Here is a 24,023-nt window from a genome sequence, read left to right as displayed (position 1 = left end):
AATGCATTTTTAAACTCTGCATGAGAAACATCTTCATTCAGGGGATCTTCCTGGACAGGCGGAGGTGCTGGCTGGTTTAGATTTCTTCTTTCGTTTGTCTTTTTGGGTGGCATGTTCTGTAAATGAAAGGTAAATTAGATTAGACAGTGAGTATAAATTGAGCATCACGCTTCTTAGCACGACATGAACACTGAAAAAATGGAACTTTTCCAAAAATGCCTTGTAGACTCCTGTCCATAAGTGTGGCGCGCTTTACACTCATGCACAAGACTTTACTCAACATGGCTTTCTGACTTCCTAGGACACTCTAAAACCTTAGATCTAATACTAATTTTTTAATGCCCTGAGAGTACACCTTGGGTGCCACATGGTGCTTACATTCCCGAGGGACCACAAGCTAAACCATGATTTGGTACCTTCTGTGAGCATTGAGTAAAACTGATATCAAAAAATCATATATGGAAATAAACTGAGGAATTCCATAAGGTTTTAAGTCATAAATCTTATACGTCTGTAAGAAAAAACTTATAATGCTAATAATACCAACTGAAATCTGAAAACTGACTAACTGTCTGTACTAGTATGAAAATCCTCTACTGATTGAATAAGAGTTGATGGGACAGGCTCCAACTAACTCCAACTGACTACTGAACTGAAAGAATGAAACTAAATATAGTCTGTCCTCAAAATATGAGGATTCACCATAGCAACGACTTATAATCTAGAAAGTCTATGTGCGATCTAGGAAGTGAGTGTCCGAGCCTATGATATGATACATCATAGCATAAAAAAGAGTATGTGATCAGTACTTTGAATATATTGGTATGCTAAATGAGGTAGGTTTATATGCATGGTTTCATGTATATGAATAATAATAATTGACTGAATAGCGTGAAGTCTAAATAGAATGCATGGAATCTGTTCTATAAGTACTGAATGTGCATAAAATTTGTAAATACTATGTGTGCATGAAATTTGTAAATACTGAGTGTGCATGAAATTTATAAATACTGGGTGTCCATGACCAATCATAAAACATATTTTGAATATAATCTGTAAGCTGAGTTACTAAAATCTGATGACTAAATATCTGATATCTGTATGCTATTGTCAAACAACACTGAAGATAAATTACTGAGCTGATTACTGGATTGGGACTGTGAGAGGTATCATCTAACTGACATGCCCCACTTTAAACTGATTAGGGTTCAACCTATAACCCCAGTTGAAAGGGTGTTAATACCGTGCCATGGGTACTAACAATGTCTATGTGGATCCATTAAGATACTGAAAAACTAGGATGTAAAGCCTAAACTGACGGGTGACACCTGGGCAGAGTCAATCCTAATTTGACGGGTGACCCCTGGGAGGTGATCAAGCCTAGTCTGATGGGTGACTCCTCATTCTACGCTGGCTATGTAGTTCTATAACATAGGGACTACTACTAACAACTCTGCCAAACTAACGGGGAAGTCTTCATCACTGTATTCGCTCGGTTCTAAATTTTACTCCCAACTAAAGGACGCTGAATTCTAAACTAGTCTAAATTTAACCGACTATGATGACTGACTGAACTAATAAAGCTCATAACATATTTTTAAACTATTTTGAAGATACTGAGACTAATTAAACAGCTAAGTTTTCAGGTATTCATAACCCCCAGGACACGATACCAATAATAGTAAAATAGTACTAAGCTTTGGGGATATAGCATAGAAATATTTATTCAAAAATCTATTCTTGTAGGCATTTAATCAAACATTTGATATGCATAGTTCAAGCTAAGCATGGGAATAGCCTAACGCTTGTAGTAATAGCATGAATTAAACCTCAACAACACTAATTATAATTTAAATCAGTGAATAACAACATAAAATATGTGGGGTTTGATAACAATTACAATTTCATTTAAACATGGCATAGAATTACAATTCATGGGAGTTCATGGTTAAAATCACCATTTAAAATCACAATAGCTTGTAAAGATCGCAACTTTAAATTTAAAATTTGATAGTTGGACTCCATGGGCGAAAGGAACCCATGGATGAGCATTTAATATACCTGAGTTAATGAATTTGTGAGAGTTGATAGTGAATTCTTGAGATTTGTTCTTGAATTATGGAGGCTAGCGTTTTTATTCTTGAAAGTGGGATACTCTAATTTGAGTAATTTGTGAAAAAATGAGCATATAATTCTCTTTTGAGACATAAATCCCGTGTTTGGACGGATTTGGAGCTATGGAAAATGACCAAATGGTCCCTGGATATTAAAAATCTCAATTTTAAGGCTTGCCGCTGAGTGGTACTGGTCCCACAGCTGAGCGGGCTAGTAGCGGTGAGCTACTTCCTTGGAAAGACTCTAATTTAGAGGTTTACCGTTGAGCAGTATTGAATTCACCACTATTGCACCGTTGAGCGGTGTAGTTGCAGCAGTCCACTGCCTCACACGAAAAATGCTATAACTTTTCGCTCGGTTATCGAATTTAGGCAAAATTAGTATCGGTTATCTATCTGTTGGTTAGTCATGATCTCAAAAATGATTAGTAAACGAAATATATGATCATTTGAAGTTAGCTATATCATCATCCTTCTCGAAAACTCAATCGGTAAGGGATATTTTGATTAGTCTAATAGTTAGGAGTTATTTGAGGCCTTAATATACATCAAAATCACTCATAAAACTACCAATACACTATAATTTATTTTTCACGATCTTGAAGCATATCCCTAACATTGGTTCAGATTTTCAGGGTATTATAGTTTTCCATTTTCGCACATTGAATCGGTGTTTGCTTAGATATTCCAACTTTAGCATTGGGGAAATACTTGGACATCAAAGATGATTTGGGTGATGAAGTATACATATATTCTTCAATATTAAGGTACATTTAATATAGGTAATAATGGAAAACTCAAGCATCAAATATTTCAGGATATTACCTTATACCTATACATGAATTTCATCATGTTTATCCTACTGGATTTCTAGCATCAGAAGACATTTGGATATTTTCCCGATCCATTTGCACTGAGGTACATTGAGAAATACCCCAAAATTATAATTCTAAATGCCTCAATAATTTCTTCTCCAAAATAATTCTTTATGTCATCTCCAAATGCCCGATTACATAAGCTACCAATATACAATGGGTGAGCTGGGACTTTGTCAATGCAATATTTTATGCCTTAAAAAAATAATAGCAGACACAAATTAAAAGATAAAAACATAGCATCAAAATGATACATATTAAAGATAACGTGATACAACAGTTTCACATGTATGTGTACACCTTATACATATAATACTATAATCTTGCGTAATGTACAATGTAACATTATACATATAAGATATGCACCTTATACATATTATAAATGTAATTTTATCAAAGGTATAATGTAACCTTATACATGATTTAGACTTTCTAATTGTATAATGCAATCTAATACATAAAACGCATCTTATATGTAATATATACTTCTTAATGTACAATAGATTGCATCTCTTACAAGTATAATGAAATATAAAACAGAAGTCTTATGTTATACATTATTCTGATAAACAAACTAATGTATAATGTCTGGACAACTGTATTGAATGAAAATAGTAGTCCTATAACCTATTATAATTCTATTGTATAACTTTACAACTCTTAAAGTATAATGTACCCAAACTAATGTATAGTGTACCTGATCTAATGAATGAGTTTAAAACTACCAATGTAATTTATACTACAATTCTACTGTACAATCCTACAATATGATTATCAACGTATAATTACCTATTTACTGAATTAATTCAAGTAATATAAAAATTATACCTTTGGAAGACGTAGTCGTCCTGAATCATCGACCTTTTTCTTACTTGTCGATTTTGAAGCTGCCTTCTTTGAGCTTGAACGGGAAACTTCCCTCAATTTCTTCACGGTTACCGAGTCATTTTAGTGCTTGGATTAGTTCTTTGAGAAATTGGGCTCTTCATAATCAAATGTACCAGGAATAAAGCCAAAAACAGGAACATTTTGTTCTTTACCATCTAACTGACTAAGTCCTAAACTAAATCTAGGACCAGACTCCATTACAAAATTTATACTTTATTGATTAAGCACTTGCAACTAAAAACCAAAAAAAAAACAAAACAAAGATCTGACTTGTAATATATGAAAAATACAAAAAAATTCAACTTTCCAACTGAAATGACATTGCAAAGCAAGTAATTTCATAAATACATACATGCAACAAAAAAAATTCAAAACTAATTTTGATTTGGTAAAGCTAAAAAAAAAACTCAAAAATTAATGAAGGCGATGAAGTTAATCAGTATATTCAGTTAATGCTTGAAAATTTATAAATTCGAAACCTCTCAGAACACGTAGGTTGAATTTGGGAGTGAAATATGGAGTGCAATAATGGAGGAAATATCGGACTAAAAAGGGAGTAAAAGACGAAAGTATTGGAATGTATAAGGGAGAGGAGAGAGAGTAAAAAAAGGATAGGGATTCTAAGTGATTAATATGAAATTTTTGTAATTTCTTTTCAATTATGAGGTTTTATGTAATAAGTAATAGTTACCTCGTGTATATATGTAATTTTTGAAAAAAAAAATGCTAACCTCTTCACATTATCTTGGGTAAAAGTTTTCTGTAACTTTATAATTAATGAATCAAAAATCACTAAAATATGTTAGAAAATATACCAATGGGATATACGAGAAGAAAAAGAGAATAATAATCTTATACAATAAAATAATATATATAATGACTTTTTTTTAGGACAGGAATCAAGATTTCTAATTCATGCAAATTCAAGTTACATCTAGGAAAACTGGCAGTAAAATTGTAAACTAAAAATTGCTAATACATATAATGACATTTGTTTGTTTGTATAATTTTTGATTACTATCACATAACATCATACAAAAAAATTAATTTGCCAAAGAACAAACTTATTTATTAGAGCAAAATGCTACTTTAAAGACGACTATTACAAAAAATCGAACTATACTCGTCCTAAGTTATATCTTGATGGTTAAATCAATTTGTTATCATAACTGCAAGATTACCTAAATGAGAATTTCTTCACATGAGATTTTTTATCTCTCCTTCTATGAAGACAAAATATTGTGAGAAAAATTGAAAAAGGACTATTTGCAATGCGTTAACATAGCTTTTGAATATCTCACAAAGAATATTAAGTTGCATCTCCATTTGTCATGCAAAGACCAAATTTTCTTATTTCTTGGTCTCTCTTTATCTCCGATGACTGACATAATGTCATAAAAAATAAATATAAGCCCCGAGATTTAAATGAAAATAAAAGGTAAAAAAATTAAACGGAAATACTTGAAAATTAAAATCAACAAAACATAAAGCTTCAGACATTCCATGTGTTTCTCGATTTCTTCTTCGTCAGAGCTTTTTGTCACCAATGATTGACTTTCAATCCTCTGTCAATTTCTACTTTGTAAGGTAATGCTAGGGCAATCAATTGATAAACCATACACTTCATATTCTCATCTAAACCTTAAAAAAATCATAATCAACTTATTAGATAAGTAGATAGTTAGATCTTAAAAAAAGGCAAAGCACATTGAAGCAAACGAATATAAAATTAAAGATTGCAACGGTTGTCTTTAAGAGAAATTACTGATGTTCCTTGTCGTATTGTTTCTTTTTGGAGATGCACCCTTATTTTTTTTAGAGGAAAAATTTTCAAAAAGTGACAAAATAGATAAATTTATTTTTCAGACTTTTAGATATGCCATGTTACCTGATGTATATAATATATACTCAATTCTAAAGCATAATTAGATTAAGAAAATTTAAAAAAGAAACGTATAGAGAGTTTTCACCATATATGAATGAAAATGCTTGTAGAGGCATATAAAATATTTAAGATCTGTAACCTTCCTTTCTAATCTATAAGTTAGTAGCCATTTGTGAAAATTATGACCAAGTTAGTAACTGGTAAGTAAAAGTAAATCAATTGTAATGAACAATTAGACAAAAATTTAGGAGAGAAACATAAACAATTGTCACCATACATGGATGAAGATTCTTAAGGATATAAAAGTTTAAGAGCTCTAACATCCTCCTATTTTGATTAAGAAACAATTGTAACAGAACCCACCCACCATTTAATTCACATAAGTTGCTAGATATACATTTTTCGGAGACTGCATATTGATGTTTAAGACTATTTAATTGGCAGAACCCCTTCAAATCTGCAATTACTCATGCAACTGTAAAGTTAGTAACTGAAAAATATACATTATAATAAAGGATGAATTTACTACCACATATATTTAATGTAGGAAAGAGAATTTAAGAATATAGTAAATAATAATATAATAAAGGAAGATATTTTCTATTCTTTTTGAAAGATTTCAGAACCAAAAAATAAGGAAAAAAACCTTCAAAATTCTAAGAAAAAAGATAAATACTAATGTTAGCCAATAAAGCATGTCACATCAGTTTACTCTTAATCTTCCTTTATATATGTATATACTAGTTTAGTGTACGTGCGTTGCGCATGTATCTCACGTCAATTAATTAAATTATTTATAAAAAATAGAAAATATTAAATCATAAAACAACAATTGATATTATTGATTTCAAAGTCTTAAATAATATGAAAATCATTAAATAGTTATTTCTTAACATTAGAAATTAATTAAATGATATTGTCAAGACAATATCACAATTTGCAAGTCAATATTTCAAGTACTTATAATGAATATGATTCTTAGCTGAAACTTAAAGAAAATCAGAAATACTCATTACAAATAAATAAATGAGATTCATCAACACAACTCACAACTTTACAAGCATATGACTAACTAAAGTGTGTGTGCATACTACAATTAGTCAACAATTTTTTTTTAAAGTAAATAGTCAATAAAGTTTTAATATAGTTAATTCGGATAAATTAACTAATAATACAATTGCAAGTCATAATAAATTTGAAGTATATATAAATTCACAATACAAATTAATTAATTTTAAATCTATATCACATTGGAATAGTAGTACACAATATAGGTTGGATCAAATCTCAATTCAACGCTAAGCTGTAGGTGGAGCAAAATCACTTCGGAACATGCTTAGCGCTCTCTTTCGATCATTTTCCTCTTGCTTCCTCCATCGCATTTAGACATGGACATCATGCATCTTCAGTTGAATAAATATCAATAATTATACATACACAACATTAACATGAAAGTACACCTCCAAAACTCCACATTTTGAAATTTTAAAGAAACCCAAAAAACTGATTGATCTTGCTTAAATTTTGGATGACCCCGACATCAATTTTAGATGATAAATATGATTATCGATGGAGGAAGTTATTGTTGTAGAGAAAAATGATAGGGTTTTAATATTAATTCTTCTTCCTATATACTGTAAACACAATGATCTTCATCACCTTCTCTTTGTTTTTAGTATACTCTTGTTCATCTCTTAATTTAAGCATGTTATTAAGATAAGGTGTCGTGTAGTAGATTTTATTTTTCTCCATAAATTATTTACAAAAAAATAAATAAACTAAAACTACAGAAATAAGAGTTTTATATTTTGTTTTCTTTATCTTTTTCTTTCATACATTTATAGTTACCTTTTCTTAGTTCAATTATATCACCAAATCGTAAACTTTTCATCTAGCAAACAAGCTTTTACTAATTAATTAATCCTCACCATATAGCATAAGTCCATAATTTATCGTTTTTATAATTTATTTTCTCATTTAAATAAAGTTACCATAAATGTGATCCTCCAAATTTATTTGTTATAAGTTGAAAAGTTTTCTTATATCAACCATAATTAGACTTCTAAATAAACACACATTTCATATTAAATAAGACTCTAAACGTACAAATAATATTTCCTTTATGATGCTTTCGTGCCCTTTTCTTCTTTAAGGAAGAAAACTAACCAACTTAAAATTTTAAAAAAATACATATATGTTTATGAAAAAAACTTTAGAACTCTCATCAAATATTTTAAAAATTCTTACTTTTTAAATTATATTTTCCTTTTAGAAAATATTTTAAGATTTCTTAGTTATTAATTCTTCTATACTTTTATCATAATTTTTAAGAATTTTAAATCTGAGTGCCTCATACTTCCAAACTAACGTAAACATTATTAACTAATATAAATTTAACCTATAAGTAAATATCAAACTAAAACAATTAAGTGCTTGAAATGGTCAATACAATTATATTTGGCTAGTGTAATAAAGATATATATCTTGCCTAACTTAACAGACTACTGTGATTGAAAAATTCACCTTTCAATTATTGAAGTTATTCTATGGTCCACTTACGTGGAGTTAATTAGCACAATATATTTTATATAAATAAATTAATTATGATAAAATAAATAATAATAATAATAATAATGATAATAATAATAATAATAATAATAATATATTCATCTTCTCCAAAATTATATTATTTGAGCCTAACATATTGTTAATTGTATATCTCAAATAGTCATATAATTTACAGATGACGGTAATAAGATACTTTGTATCCTACGAAAACTTTATATGTACATGCCTTTTGACCTATCATCTTTTTACTTTACAAAAATCTTCTTACTTTTTATAAGATTAAATATAAATATAAATAGTTTGGTTAATCATTACAAAATTGGTGTTCAAAAATATCTCTTTCTTATTTTTATAATAAAATGTTGAAATTCATTAGATTATTATAGTAGTATTTTAAGACACAATTTGTTTATCTTATTTTTAATAAATAGCGATAATGATTAAATATATTTATATTTAATTCTAAATATTAAGAATAACTCTCCTCTTTGTCTCATTGTCCTTACTTTTCTGTAATTTTTTTATTTCGCTTCTAATTTTTTTTCAAACAAAATTTAAAGTAAGCATACATAAATCAAGCGGAGCAAATTAAACACGAAGATCATAAATTCAACTCATAATCTTAATTGGAGTTGGTACCTTGAAGAGAGAAGCCAGCAACCTTGCAACAATGATACCATTATTTACTCGACCAATTTCCTTAATGATCTCCTATATTTATAGGGTTTTTTAAGATACCATTATTTACTTGATGGACCAGTTTTCTTAATGCTCTCCTATATCGTTACCCTATATTTATAGGATTTTTTAAGACTCTTTATTTATGATCATACATCTTAGGACTTTTTATTTACTTACACTTGGAAAGAAAATCTATAAAAATTAATTGGCTGTATATTTTCCTCTTACCATATAGTTTAGGACTCTTTAATATTTTAATATTATAATTAATATTATAAAGTTAATTAAATAAAATTAGATAAAAAGCATGAAAAGACGATTTTGTCTATTACGGAGTCTTTTAATGAAGGGCAAAAAATTCTAATCACTTTTTTAAGGGTCTTCACACTTTAATATATTATAGATTATAAATATAGATTATAGATTATAGATATTGATATATACTAGTTACATAAGGTTCAGGCTCCAAACTCCAAATATAACAAATGTAATTTTAATTGAATTAAATAAGTATAACTTATAGCTATAATTAATTATGTTTTCAGTATTTTTAAGTTCCTTAATTGGTCAAATAATTGGATAAATTTTAAAGAAAAAAGTTATTTATGGAAAGCAAGTTTAGCAGAAAAATTAGCAAATATCAAATAAATATAAGTGATTTGATATTATATAAATTTACATGAAAAATTATGATAATTATAAATCAATATTTTTATGAGCTTGTGAGCATATGATTTCTCAATATAGATATATCTATTTTGATATTTGTTAATTTTCATTCATTATTTTCTATGTCACAATTTTATACTAGTTAGATGTGATGATTTAAATTTAGTTAAAAAATTCAAGAAAAAACTTAAATTCATTAAGATATATCCCAAAAATCTATTTCATTCTTTGTATATGTATTATTCTTACAAAAATTAATTCTTAATTAACCAAACAAGAAATTTCTATGAGAATTTGATATTGATGGACACTACATTAATTTTAACAATCTATGACACCATTCAGTAAATTGTACTTATAGTATTTCTAATGCATATTTGATTCTAATATTATTTTGGAAGACCTAATACTAAATATCAATTAATATGGATATTATATTAAAATTTTTATATTAATTATTATTTTTTAAAGAAATGTAAAAAGTCTAAAGTTGATAAGTAAAAATAAAGATAGAAATATTCCTCCGTTCAACAATATTTATTCATGTTATTTTCCCCGTTCTTCTTTATTTGCACACTTTTTTAGTTTTGGGATGTCAAATAATACTTGTCTAGATTATAAAATCAATGGATAATTTACTTATTTCTATCCATTTTACCATTAGCAATAAATATGATTCATTACATAACACATTTTTCAAAATATTAAATCTATTATATCAAAGGGTAATATGAAAAAATTACCCCATCATTTATTATTTCTTAATTCATGCACCAAAAGAAAAATAGATAAGTAAAGATGAATGGAGAAAGTGCTAAAGATAGTGTCCAACAATATTTTCCTAGTTTAGAAAATTAATGCATGATTTATCTATGTCGATGCATTTTACCCTTAGTTATTAATTATAATCATTATACAATGCATTTTTAGCATTAAATTAATTGCACTCAAAAAGTAATATAGTAGTAAAATCAACTCTATTATTTATTGTTATATCATGTGTGTCAAGTTAATAATGAACAATTATTATTGGACAAATAGAATACGTCTTTCCATCCATATTTGATATTTTTAGCTTTCATATTGTTCAAAATAAATAATTTTTTGTATAATCAAAAAGGTTTTTTTTTTTTCTAATTTACCTTATCTATGTAGATGAGTGATTTTTTTTTAATATTATCAGAAACTACATTAAATTAATATTACATCTAATCAAGGACAATTAATTAAAAAAAGTTACTTTGGAGAAGTAAATAAATATATATGATGTCCAAATTTACCATATATAAATATATTTCACTTTGAAAGGTAAATAATTTTTTTATATATGATGTCCAAATTAAAATACTATATACTATAAATAAATCATAATAAGGTGAAAAGAAAACAGACTTAAAGAATTACACTATATTCCAAAATTTAAGAATATCACGTCAATATTATCAGATCATTTCTTATTTTGACTAGAAGAAAACTCAAGGAGAGGGGGTTGAGTAAGAAGCACAAGCACTATTAAAATAGTCTCTGCGTCTAATGAAAAAATAAAGTAAAAAACGTTTCTACGTTTAGAACAAAAAATGACAAACACACACTAAACAGTAAAAAGTTAGCAATGACGTGTAAGCATGAAAGAGTACTTGTGATGTTGTGAGGACGACGAAACTTACGCATCCTCACTTATATATAAGTAATAAATTATTTTAAGGACTAATTTTAATTATGGTTACAGAAATTCGTAGGAATTCGTGAGTCTTGTAGAACCAAGCATGCTCATGTTATTCATCTTTTTAAAGTTCTTTTATAGTTATTAAATCAAAATTTGAAATTAAAACAAAATTGTTTTTGCTAATCTAATAATTTGTTAAATTTTTCACAATGTACTAAAACATCAGACGATTAACATTAACGCGTCACTATTGTGTTATATTTCATAATACGATTATATTTATAGAGATCGATTATTATTGTTTAGGAAAATTCACATATATAAAGAAATTATAATTTCGTACCACACAATAATACATATAAGTCCAACTATGATTTATATAATTAAATTATGAAAAATTATCTAAAAGAACAACTTATGTTTCAAAACTACTAAAATTTTCTCCACTTTAAAAATATTACATATATCCCAACATTTACTACTTTTACCTTGTGTAGTTAAAAGTTAAGATACATGTTAAAAATTTCATTTTACAGTTACAACTTTACCAAATTAAGCAATGGTTTCCTCCCCTTTCAACGCCTTCTTTTCTGCTGCAGCAGTTTCAATCCTTGTTTTTGCTCTAATTCAATCTTTTAAATTAAGGTAAAATTTCTCCCTAAAATCATATTCAATATCTTAGTATTATTATCAAGGTGATTTCACATAGTTCTCGTTCCCTCTCCCATTCCCCACTCCTCGTCGCTGTAGAAATGACTACCCATTTCAAGAAGAACAGGAAGAAGCGTGCCCACGTCAACATCGTTCACGGTCATATAGGAAAGCACAGGAAGCATATCGGTGGTCATGGTAACGCTGGAGGTATGCCCGACTGTCAACATCAACAAGCTTTGGTCACTTATTTCCACAAGAGGTGAAGGATAAGGCTGCAAGCAAAGGTAGTGCTCCGTTGATTGATGTGACTCGGTAAGGGTACTTTAAGGTGTTGGGAAAAGTTTTTTTGCCAGAGAATCAGCCTGTTGTTGTGAAAGTGAAGCTGATTTCGAAGAATACTGAGAAGAAGATTAAGGAGAATGGTGGTGCTGTTGTGCTTACTACTTAGGTTTGATTTTATTTAGTAGTTTTTGATATTTGTATAGCCGATCTTCACTTGTTTGGGATTAAGGCTTAGTTTATCTTCAGTTTTGGAGTTTGATTATTAAGGGATGTTTAAAATCAAAATGGATTTCTCCAATAATATTTTGCTGAGCGTAGCAAATAATTAATTGGAACCCCCGATAGAAGATGATACAGTGACCAAGGGATTTAAAGTCATTCATCTTTTCGAGGAAGAAAAAATTCAACTACACTCACCTTGGAAATACTCTCTAATCATCAAGTTACTGGAGAAAAAATTGTGCATCATTATCTCAAAACAAAAATTCAAGATCTATGGAGACCTTTAGAGCAATTTCTTGTATCTCTTGTTCTCTATTTTTGTTGTTATATATATCTTTTATTTTTCAAGTTTTAGTGAAATAGGCATATCAAAGATAGATGTTAGTAAGTTTAAAGATATATATTATGTACGAGGTTGTTTTGTATGTATCTCACACTATTTTTTTTATTTTAATTCAATTATTTATGCCAAAGATACATATTCTTTAAAACAACAGATACATTCTAAACTTTTTGTATATTTGATTTTGTTATTGTGAATTTATGTATCTCTTGTTATTTTAGATTTGGGTAATTTCAGGATTAGATAAACATATTTACAAATACATGATACTTTCTTTGATATCTTGTATCTATTGTTATCAGTTTAAGTTTTATATGTATCTCTTATTTTTAAGTTTTAGTGAAATCAGCATACTAAAGATACATGTTAGTAAGCTTAAAGTTACATACAGTGTATGAGGAGTATGCTATATATATCTCACATTTTTTTTTTTGGATTCAATTATTTATATCAAAGATACATATTCTGTAAAACAATAAATACAATTTAAGCATTTTGTATCTCTGGTATTGTGTTATTGTGGATGTATGTATCTTTTGTTATTGCCTATATATATTTTCTTAGTGTTCATACTTCTCTACATTTTTCTTTGCAGGTTTTCCCCATATGTAATGATGAGGTCTCATGTCACTAAGGATCTATAGCTCTAACAAACTTTGTATTAAACCAAATTATTGTATTGAAATCAGTGAACGATTTATTGAATATGTTAAGAAAAATGCACAAATTTTTTATTAACATATTCTACTGACATAAATTCTATTTGAATTGAGGGGTATGACCTTCATGTAAGTTTATTGAGTATCTAAATATATGAATTTCCAAGTTCATAAAATAAACTACTTTCATTCCTAAGTTGATCAAATACGGATCCAGAATTTTAAATGCTGGTTGATAAGAATAGGCTCCTGCTTTGACTAACCTATGCAACTTGTGAAGTATCGCGCTATAAAATTTCTATACTCAAAAGGTAAAACAAAAATGATGTTGACAAAGTGCTAAGCAGGAAAGCTCAAGATTCATTAGAAGTTAAAATTCTTTAGTAGTAAAGTTTGTAGAATAGAAAGAAAGTTATAGATTCTGACAACTTATGATCCTTAGTAAGTCTTTTCAAGCTATAGCACAGAATAATGCTTCTTTGAATTTAAATAAAGATTGGGGAATATTCAATATGATAGACTTGAAAAACTAAAAAGAAGAGCAAAAGAAACTTTCTACAAAATAAAATAGTATTGTACTCAAAAATAATGATCGAGCCAATTTGCACGAACCATGAATATTCCAAAGGATAGCTGTTATTTACTAACAATACAGATACCAGATAACTCTATCCACCAAAGATTGAATGGATCAATATAGAAATCATCTAATGTTTTGACATCTTATAATTCCAAGTGAGTTTTTTCATGCTATAGAACAAAACAATGCTTTCTTGAACTTCAAGGAGGATTTGGGGCATATAAAATAGGATGGATTTGTAAAATCTAAAAAAAGAATAAGATAAACTCTCTATAAACAGAAAATAATATAGTATAAGTAAAAGTCAAAAACAACTTTTTTTTTTCTCCTTTCAGTTTAATCACGTTCAATTTATGTTGCTCGAACTCTTTAAAAATAGTGCATGCATGTTTGGAGGATCTGGCAAGACCAAGACATCAGTTTTTGAGATTTTAGTAACATAGTCTCCAATCAATATGACTATATCCACTTAAAGAGGTCAGTCCCCCGGCAACATGATGCCCTAAATATCCATATACAATCCCCCGAACGACATTATAGGACATAGCTGCAATCATACAAGAAAAACTTCATAATCTGTTACAAAAAATAAGATGTATTTTTATGATCTTGGGCGTATTTATATATCCAAACACCGCTATTTACCCATATTTAGACTTATTTTGAGAATAAAAAGTGTAATAATTATATTGAAGTGTGAGTTAAATTATGTTTCGTGACTAACCGATATGATTAGAAATACAGGATTAATTTTCCATGGATTTGGAAGAAAATTAGATGCACATAATGAAGAGACAAAAGAACATGTGGACCAAAGTCAAAAACATATGGAGATGCACGAGAGTAAAGAGAAATTAAAGGAGTTGAGGATTGACGAGATGAAAGAAAGGATCTGGAAAAAAATTCCAGTGAATCGACGCGATCTCAGCACGTCGCGTCAACTGACAAGATTTGTAACTTAGCAAAAATTTGAAGAACAAGTTCCAGTGCATCGATGCGATGTCAACACGTCGCGTTGATGCATAAGTTTTGTGCCTTAGATAATTCTACAAGTGCAACTTTGAGTGTATCGACGCGATGTCAACACATCGCATCGATACTTAAAACATTGACACTTAGCAAAATTTTGAGGATCAAATTCCAGTGAAACGACGTGATGTCAATGCGTCACGTCGTGTGGTAAAGATTTTGATTTAGTTTGATTTTCAAAGATGACTTCCAGGAGGACAACGCTATGTTGATGCAACCCGTTGGCTGTATCAACATAATTAGCAATGTGTCGCGTCATGGCTTTAGATCTGGTGAAATTTTCTCAAGTATAAAAGGAACACGTGAGCACAATTTTAGGAACTTTTGGCAAGCATAGCAGCGGTGGAAATGTATAGAATTCTTCTTTTAGGGTTCTAATTTTTTCTTTTGAACTTCTTTACTTCAGTCTAATTTTGGGTATGATTAATTACTTATTTTTGATGTTTAATTCAAACACGAGTGGCTAAATACCCCTGTTCTGGGGTTGAGGTCAAGGACATGATTACTCTTTGATATTCCTTATAGTAGTTTCTTTTTGGATTATCATTTGGGTTGTTCTTAATTTCTTGAGCTTACTATTTTAATGCTTGGCCACCATTAGAATAAATTTATATTTCTATCTGAATCGTGGAGGAGAATCGTAGATTAGAATGAGGAAATTAAGGAGCAAGGTTCTTATACTTTTATAAAATAAGGGATTTAGATTAGCATCTAGGATAGGGATATACCTAGAAACCTTGTTTGGTTCAATTTCAAGAAGATTGCTTAATGAATCTAGAAGAATTGTTGTATCTCTACGGGAGTTGTAGCTGCAATATTCAATAGATAAAAGATTTTAGGTCAGGATATCAAGATCGTTGCCTAAACCTTGTGAACCAACAACCCGATAACCAATTAGATTACTATAAGAATAGAGATCTGTATAATTGTTTGAGAAGCCTCAACCCTGGAATTCTTATCATAACTGTTTACAACCGTTGCTTACTTTGCTCTAGTCATAAAATTTTATTTTTTGTTTATTAATTTACATTTTTATTCTCAAATTCAAAATTATCTTGATACTATACAACACCTAATACTCATTTCCTGAAACTAAAAGTTGGTTAAATTTCTATTTTTTTAGTCCTCGTGGAAACAATATTTGATTGTCTGAATCACTATATTACTTGAACGATCATGAGCACTTGCGTGTGCGTCTGATTCGCAAAAAGTTTTTGGCGCCATTGCCGGGGACTAATATAATTAGTAAATTTCTAAATTTTTATTTTTTTTTATATTAAGTTTAGGTGTTAACAACTTGATCTTAGTGGCTGAATTTTCGTAGTTTTAGCTGAATTCAGGACTGGCGAGAGATAAAGAACTGGTAGAGCCTTTTGTAGAACCAGAGCAAATCATTCAACAAAGGCGAAGAATGGTTGAACAACGAAATGAACTAGTGGATCCAAATGTCGGGAATGTTCCACCTCCTGTCATTCCTATTATTCCAGTTGTTCGTGCTCAACAAGATGCTAGACCTATTTGTGAGGTGGCAATCCCACTCACGAACCATGTGACGAACAGTATTTTAAAGCCTGAACCAGGAGGTCAATTTGAATTAAAGCAGAATATGGTGCAATTGCTGAATTCAGCGGGGCAATTTCATAGCCTTTCACACAAAGATCCGCAGCAGTATATATAGACCTTCCTGGAAATCAGCGATACATACATTCCTAAAGGGGTGAATTCTGACTATGTCAGATTGACACTCTTCTCTTTCTCCTTAATTGAGGAAGCAAAAAGGTGGTTACATGCTGAACCACCACTCTCCATCACTTGATAGAAAGATCTAGCTCAGAAGTTTTTTATTTGATTCTTTCCATTTGGGAAGACGACACACTTAAGGAGTGTGATCTTGAGTTTTAGACAGAAAGACGGAGAGAATCTATACCATTTAAGGGTATACTCAGAAATTGCCCTCATCATCATCAATCTAATGATGTTCTTGTGCATACTTTCAGAGAAGGATTAGAGCTAAACATGAAGATTCTCTTGGATTCAACATTAGGTGGACAGGCTCTTGAGAAGTCATATAAAAAATTGTACACACTGTTGAATCGGATTTCATAAGGGAACCCTGACTGGCATGCAGACTCGAAGAGTACTCCTAAAAAAAATTACAAAGGTATTGGAGGTAGATCAGTTCACTACATTACAGGAACAGATAACAGCCATGCAAAATCATATGATTACTCAGCTTAATAACATAAAGTTGGGTTTTACACTACCAGCAGCCACAACGAATGCAGTCCAACAGGTGAATTCTTGGTGTGAGATTTGCGAAAGTGGTGAGTACATAGATGATGCTTGCACGGCCAATCCAAATTCTGCCAACTATGTGTGGAATACAAATCGGTAGGGACAATAAAATTTTGGTAATACTTATAATCCCAGCTGGAGGAATCATCCCAATATTTCATGGGGTAGAAATCAAGCGCAGAATACAAATCAATACAAGGGCAAGTGCAACAAAATCCATAGTCAACTCAGAATACTCAGGCGACTACTCAATCTAGCAATATGGAGGAATTGATGAAGCAGTTTATGGCTCAATAAGCGCAATTTGCAACTGACATTAAGACTCAACAAACATAGTTTGCAGCTGAGTTAAATAGTCAACAATTGCTTATGAGAAATCTAGAGTTACAGTTGGGTCAAATTGTAGGGGCACTGAATACAAGACCTCAAGGAGCATTGCCTAGCGATACAGAGACAAATCCTAAGCAGGTTAATACGGTTACAACAAGGAGTGAGATGCAAACTAAGAAGATAGTTTAGGAGCAGGGTAAGTCCCACAATTATTGATGACAGTACCAAAGACAAGGCAGAGAAAGAAATCAAGGAAAAAATGGAAAGTGAAAAAATTCATGTGGACAAAAAGACTCTCCCCTTACCCTTTTCTCAAAGGGCAAGAAAGCATCAAGAGGAGGCGAGTTACAAGAAGTTCTTAGATCTTCTGAAGCAGGCTTAAGTGAATCTTTCTCTTATTAACATTTTGCAAAGTGTGCCAAAATATGCAAAATATTTGAAGGATATAGTTGCAAATAAGAACAGGTTGACCGAGTATGCTACCGTTGCACTTACTCAAGAGTGTGTGTCCAAGATTCAAAATAAATTGCCCACAAAGCTTAAAGATCCAGGTAGTTTCACCTTACAGATTACCATCGGACAGACTATTTGTGAACATAGATTATATGACTTGGGAGCTAGCATAAATCTTATGCCCATATCATGGTACAGGATGATGGGTCTTGGGAGTAGCCTACTACTATTATTTTACAGCTGGCAGATAGATCACTTGCCAAGCCTGATGTATTATTGAGGATATTTTGGTGCAAGTAAGATCGTTAATATTTTTAGTGGATTTTGTAATTCTTGACTTTGAGGTTGATTCTGTGGTTCCATTCATTTTGGGATGACCTTTCTTAGCAACAAGGCAGACATTAATTGATGTAGCAGCTAGGAAAATGACAATGCAAGCGCATGATAAAGTAGAAATTTTTTTATGTGTACAAGGCGCTGAAATTGCCAGCTATATATGAGGAGTTGTCATCCATATCGGTAATTGACCTTGCTTCTGATTGGCAGTTGCTATTGTCTAATGATCCATTAGAGCGAGCTTTGATGGGACATGATCTTTATGGAGATGTGGAAGCATTGGAATTGGTCCAGGTTATGAATTTGGCAGTGGTTGAGACGATGAAAGTGCCTGTCGAACCATTAAATAGGCCAATTGGTCCTTTGCCCAAGCCCTCAGTTGAAAAAGCTCCTAACTTGGAGCTTAAGGTTATTTCTCCTCATTTGTAATATGTTTTTCTTGGTGATCAAGATACTTTTCCTGCTATTTTGTCTGCAGGATTAACAGATGTACAGGTAAGGATGCTACAACAGTTTTAAAAAAAGAAAAAAGGCAATTGGTTGGCAAATGTCTGATATTATAGGAATCAATCCAGCATTTTTCATGCACAACATCTACATAGAAGAGGGTTACAGACCTAGAGTGCAACAATAAAGAAGGCTAAATCCTGTGATGAAGGAGGTGGTCAGAAAAGAAGTGATCAAGTGGTTAGATAGTGGTATTGTCAACCCAATTTTTGATAGCAAATGGGTGAGTCCAGTGCACTGTGTTCCAAAAAAAGGGATGATTGTGATAACTAATGATGATAATGAGTTGATCCCCACACGCATGGTGACCAGTTGGAGGATCTATATTGACTATCGAATGTTGAATGAAGCAACTCATAAAGATCGTTATCCAATTCATTTCATTGATCAAATGCTGCATGGATTGGCAGGACAAAAGTATTATTGTTTTCTAGATGGGTACTCCGGCTACAATCATATAATCATAGCACTAAAAGACCAGGAGAAGACCACTTTTATATATCCCTATGGCACATACGCATTTAGACACATGCCCTTCGGCCTATGCAATGCACCTGCTATTCTTTAACATGGTTAAAAACTTTGTGAAGGTATTCATGGATGATTTCTCTATGTACAATAATTCTTTTGAAAAGTGCTTACAGAATCTTGACAGATTTTTAGCTCGATGCGAAGAGACAAACTTGGTGCTAAATTAGGAAAAGTGTCGCCTTATGGTTAAGAAAGGAATTGTCCTCAGCCATAAAGTATCATGTAAGGGACTCGAAGTAGATAAGGCGAAGGTTAAAGTGATTGAAAAGTTACCACATCCAGTCACAGTCAAAGGAGTATGGAGCTTTCTGGGACATGCAGGTTTCTATAAACGGTTCATTTAAGATTACAAGCCCCATGTAAGAATTATTGGAGAAATAGGCAAAGTTTGAGTTTGGCGATTATTGCCAATCAGCTTTTGAAAAACTAAATAAGAAGTTGATTGAAGCACCTATTCTGATTGCACCAAATTGGGATTTACCGTTTGAGTTGATGTGCGGTGCTAGTGATATTCCTGTGGGAGCTATTTTGGGTCAGAGAAGAGATAAGGTATTTTGCTCAATCTACTATGCTAGCAAAGTGTTGAATGGTGCTCACATTAATTATACGGTTATGGAGAAAGAGATGCCGATAGTGGTGTATGCATTCAACAAGTTTAGATCTTACTTAGTTGGCACTAAGGTCATTGTCCATACTGACCATGATGCTATTAAGTATCTTGTGAGCAAGAAGGATGCAAAACCTCGACTGCTTAGGTGGATTCTTCTATTACAAGAATTTGATATTGAGGTTCGAGATCGAAAGGGAGCTGAAAATCAAGTTGCTGACTATTTATCACGGCTGGAAAGTCGAAACCATATTGTTAATGACTCTCTTAGTATTAAGGAAGAGTTCCCTAATGAAAAGTTGTTGTCTTTAGATGCAGTTGAGTTTCTATGGTATGCTGATATTGTGAATTTGATAGCTTGTGAGGTGTACCCTCATGATGCCACCACACAACAAAGAAAGAAATTGCTCCATGACTCATGTGCTTATATTTGGGACGAACCGTATCTCTTTAAGCAGCATCCAGATGGATTCATTCGTAGGTGTATCCCAGAGGCTAATTTTTCAAATGTGCTTAAAGATTGTCACTCATCTCCTTGTGGTGGACACCATTGGGGTTAGATGACTACAAGGAAAGTGCTGCAATCAGGTTTTTTTAGACTACATTGTTTAGGGACACAATTGCTTTTGTGAAAAATTGTGATCAATGTCAAAGGTTGGGTACTATATCAAGACGTCATGAGATGCCCCTGAATAATATTTTATAAGTTGAAGTCTTTGATGTTTGGGGGATTGATTTCATGGGCCTATTCCCACCTTCAAAAAGCAATCTGTACATTCTTGTAGCAGTTGACTACGTCTCTAAATGGGTGGAAGCTGTGGCGAGTCTGACTAATGATGCAAGAGTGGTGCTGAAATTTGTGAAGAAAAATATATTTTCCAGATTTAGTATACCTAGAGCAATCATTAGTAACGGAGGTACTCATTTTATTAACACCTGGTTCTAAAATCTTTTTGGTAAATATGGTGTTAGGCATAAGGCTGCTACTGCGTACCATCCCCAAACTAGTGGACAAGTTGATCTTTCCTATAGAGATATTAAGCAAATACTCCAGAAGACTGTGAATGGGCAGAGAAAAGATTGGGCAGAGAAGCTAGATGATGCACTTTGGACCTACCGAACAGCTTACAAGACGCCCATTAGGATGTCTCCATATCGCTTGGTGTATGGTAAAGCTTGTCATCTTCCTGTGGATTTGGAACACCAAGAATATTGGGCTATGAAGAAGTTGAATTTTGAGATGAGTGTCGCGGGGGAAAAATGGTTATTGCAGCTAAATGAGCTTGATGAGTTTAGGCTTCATGCCTATGAAAATGCCAAACTATACAAGGAGAAGAGCAAAAGATGGAATTATAAACAAATTCAAAAGAGATTATTGGAACCCGAATAATTTGTTTTGTTTTTCAATTCAAGGCTTAAGTTATTTTAGATAAATTGCGATCGAAATGGTTTGCACCTTTTGAGGTGGTGCATATGACACCTCATGAAGCTGTAGAGTTGTGGAAAAAGAGAAGACGGAAAAGTTTCTAGTGAATGGATAGTGTGTTAAGCACTATTGGGTGGATCATCCAGATAAGAACAAGGAATCTATCACTTTTGCTGATGACTAATACTGAGCTAAGTCGTGTCACGACGTAAAATAAGGAGCTATGTGGGAGGCAACCCACAAATGTAATGTAATAGGTAGTTTAATTTTAAGAATTTGAAGAACAAAAAGAAAAATACAAAAAGATGAATCGTGCCACAACAAAAAATAAGGCACTTAGTGGGAGGCAACCCACTTTTAGTTATATAATTTTGTTATTTTTGATTAATGTGCAGAAAAGAGGAACTTGGTGGAGAAAGAGAAGATGAGAAGATGATGAAAATGGACCTTTGAGTAAGTATATAGGTGATACATAGTGAGAAAAATGTAAAGGGTAAGCAAAGATACAATAAGGTATGGGAAATTTAGCCTTAGAAAATTTTTAGGATGCAATTTTCAGTGGCTTGACACTATCTTGGTGCGTCATATCGAGGTACACCAATTTCATACTTAGAAAAAATTTCTAATGTTATTTCCAGTTGATCGATGTGATTTTGACGATGCATCACATCATTGCTCTTGAGGCTACACTTAGATAAATTTTTGGGGCAAAAATCCAGTAACACGATGCGAAATCAATGCATTGCGTTGAATGACCATCGTGATACCTGATGCATCACGTTAGCCCTTCATTTTTGGGCCACCTCTATAAATATAACCTTAACCCATTCCATAACTCACCTAACCCTAGCGCCCTATTTTTCTCCTAAGTAAAAAAGCAATTCCCCCATTTTTTTTCATCAAGTCAACAAGGTAAGTCATGTATTATTTTTATTCTCTACTCAAAATTGCTTGATATGGTAAACAATGCATAGAATACTAAATAGTTAGTGATAAAGAGCATGACTTAGTTTTGTTTTGAGAACTTGAGATGATAAATAACATTGTGAGGTGAATTAGTGATGATAATTTTGTAGGTTGGGAGTTTTGCTTGAACTAAAATTTATAGATCTATGGTGATGGACTGTTGAAACTTTGTAGACTGCTCTTAATTCTTATGGTGTACTTACATGAATGACTATAAAATATGCAGGGATTAGCGGTCTATATGAGCACTAAATTGATTAAGTGTAATGAGTTATTTTGCTGAATCATGGGGGAAAGTTTAATGAATTAGGATATGTTTGATTCACTACATGTTAGCAACTAAGTGTGGGTTGAATAACCATGTCACAACACCTTAGTGGTAGCTATGCATGACTGGAGTGAGTATTAGGAAGAAAGGGGAGGTGTTCACGATTGAAGATGTTTAGGTGCGAAGTGAAAAGTCATTAGTGATTGATGCTTAGAGTGTGCACTGTAACAACTTCGAAATGTATTTTTGTGCTTGATATTGGATGACTGATTAGGAGAATTGTGAATTGGAAAGGGGAAGTCTGAGTACCTTAGTGCATTCATACATAAAGCTGAGCTAGAAATTAAGTGGGGGAGGGGGGAGTAAATTTCACATTTAATGGTGATAAATTTGAAGGTGCTTGTTTTATATGTTTGTGGGCTGTTATGTTTTATAGGTATAATGTTGAGTAGCCACCAACCAAGAAGCATAGGTAAAAATACAGTTGGACTGTTTGAGCCTAGGCACAAGAAGAGTCATGACGCTGACAGGGTACCTGCAGCCCCACATATTTCTAGGGGCAAAAGAGGTTTGGAACCAAGGATGTAGCTACGGAAGGACAAAAGTGGTACTCACAACATAAAGAGTCAAAATATTAAACTGATCAATTTATCAACAGGGCAACTTTGATAAAGGAATATTCTTCGATGGTGAGAAAAATAGAGGCCCACCATATGAATTTTCTCTTCGAGTAGCTGGGTCCATGCAACTTAAGCCTAGTTCAGGAATTCTATGCGAATTAGAACCCAAAAGATTCTGAGGTAGAAGTACATGGTCATGTGATGACTTTCAATATAAACACTGTTAATGAGTTGTTATGTGCACCCTATATGGATCTAGAGCCATTAAATACAATGATCATTGAGCCCCCTATCAGTATATTCATTGTCTCCTGTGCGACACTCGATCTATGGTGAGGTGGATTCGCCACAAAGAGGGAGGTACGCATGTTTCACTTCCTTTTGCTCACTTGAATAAAGAGGCACGATTATAGTCCAGAATTATCTATGCCTTCCTGGTCCATGGGAAATATATGATGGAGGTGTCTCGTGATAAGGTGTGTCTTATTTATGCCTTCATGTGTGATGATGTGACCCTAGATAGGAAGGTCTGAAGGACGTGAATTAGGGCAGAAGACTAGGGCCGGTTT

General features: G+C 31.8%; 1 pseudogene; it reads left to right on the top strand.

Moving 5' to 3' along the window:
- Window positions 1-12,098: 12,098 nt before the first annotated feature.
- On the top strand, window positions 12,099-12,448 carry LOC124897926 (annotated as a pseudogene).
- The last annotated feature ends 11,575 nt before the right edge of the window (window positions 12,449-24,023 follow it).

The sequence above is a fragment of the Capsicum annuum genome, chromosome 4, assembly GCF_002878395.1.
Source record: "Capsicum annuum cultivar UCD-10X-F1 chromosome 4, UCD10Xv1.1, whole genome shotgun sequence".
Taxonomy (NCBI): domain Eukaryota; kingdom Viridiplantae; phylum Streptophyta; class Magnoliopsida; order Solanales; family Solanaceae; genus Capsicum; species Capsicum annuum.
This window is presented reverse-complemented; position numbering and strand designations above follow the sequence as displayed.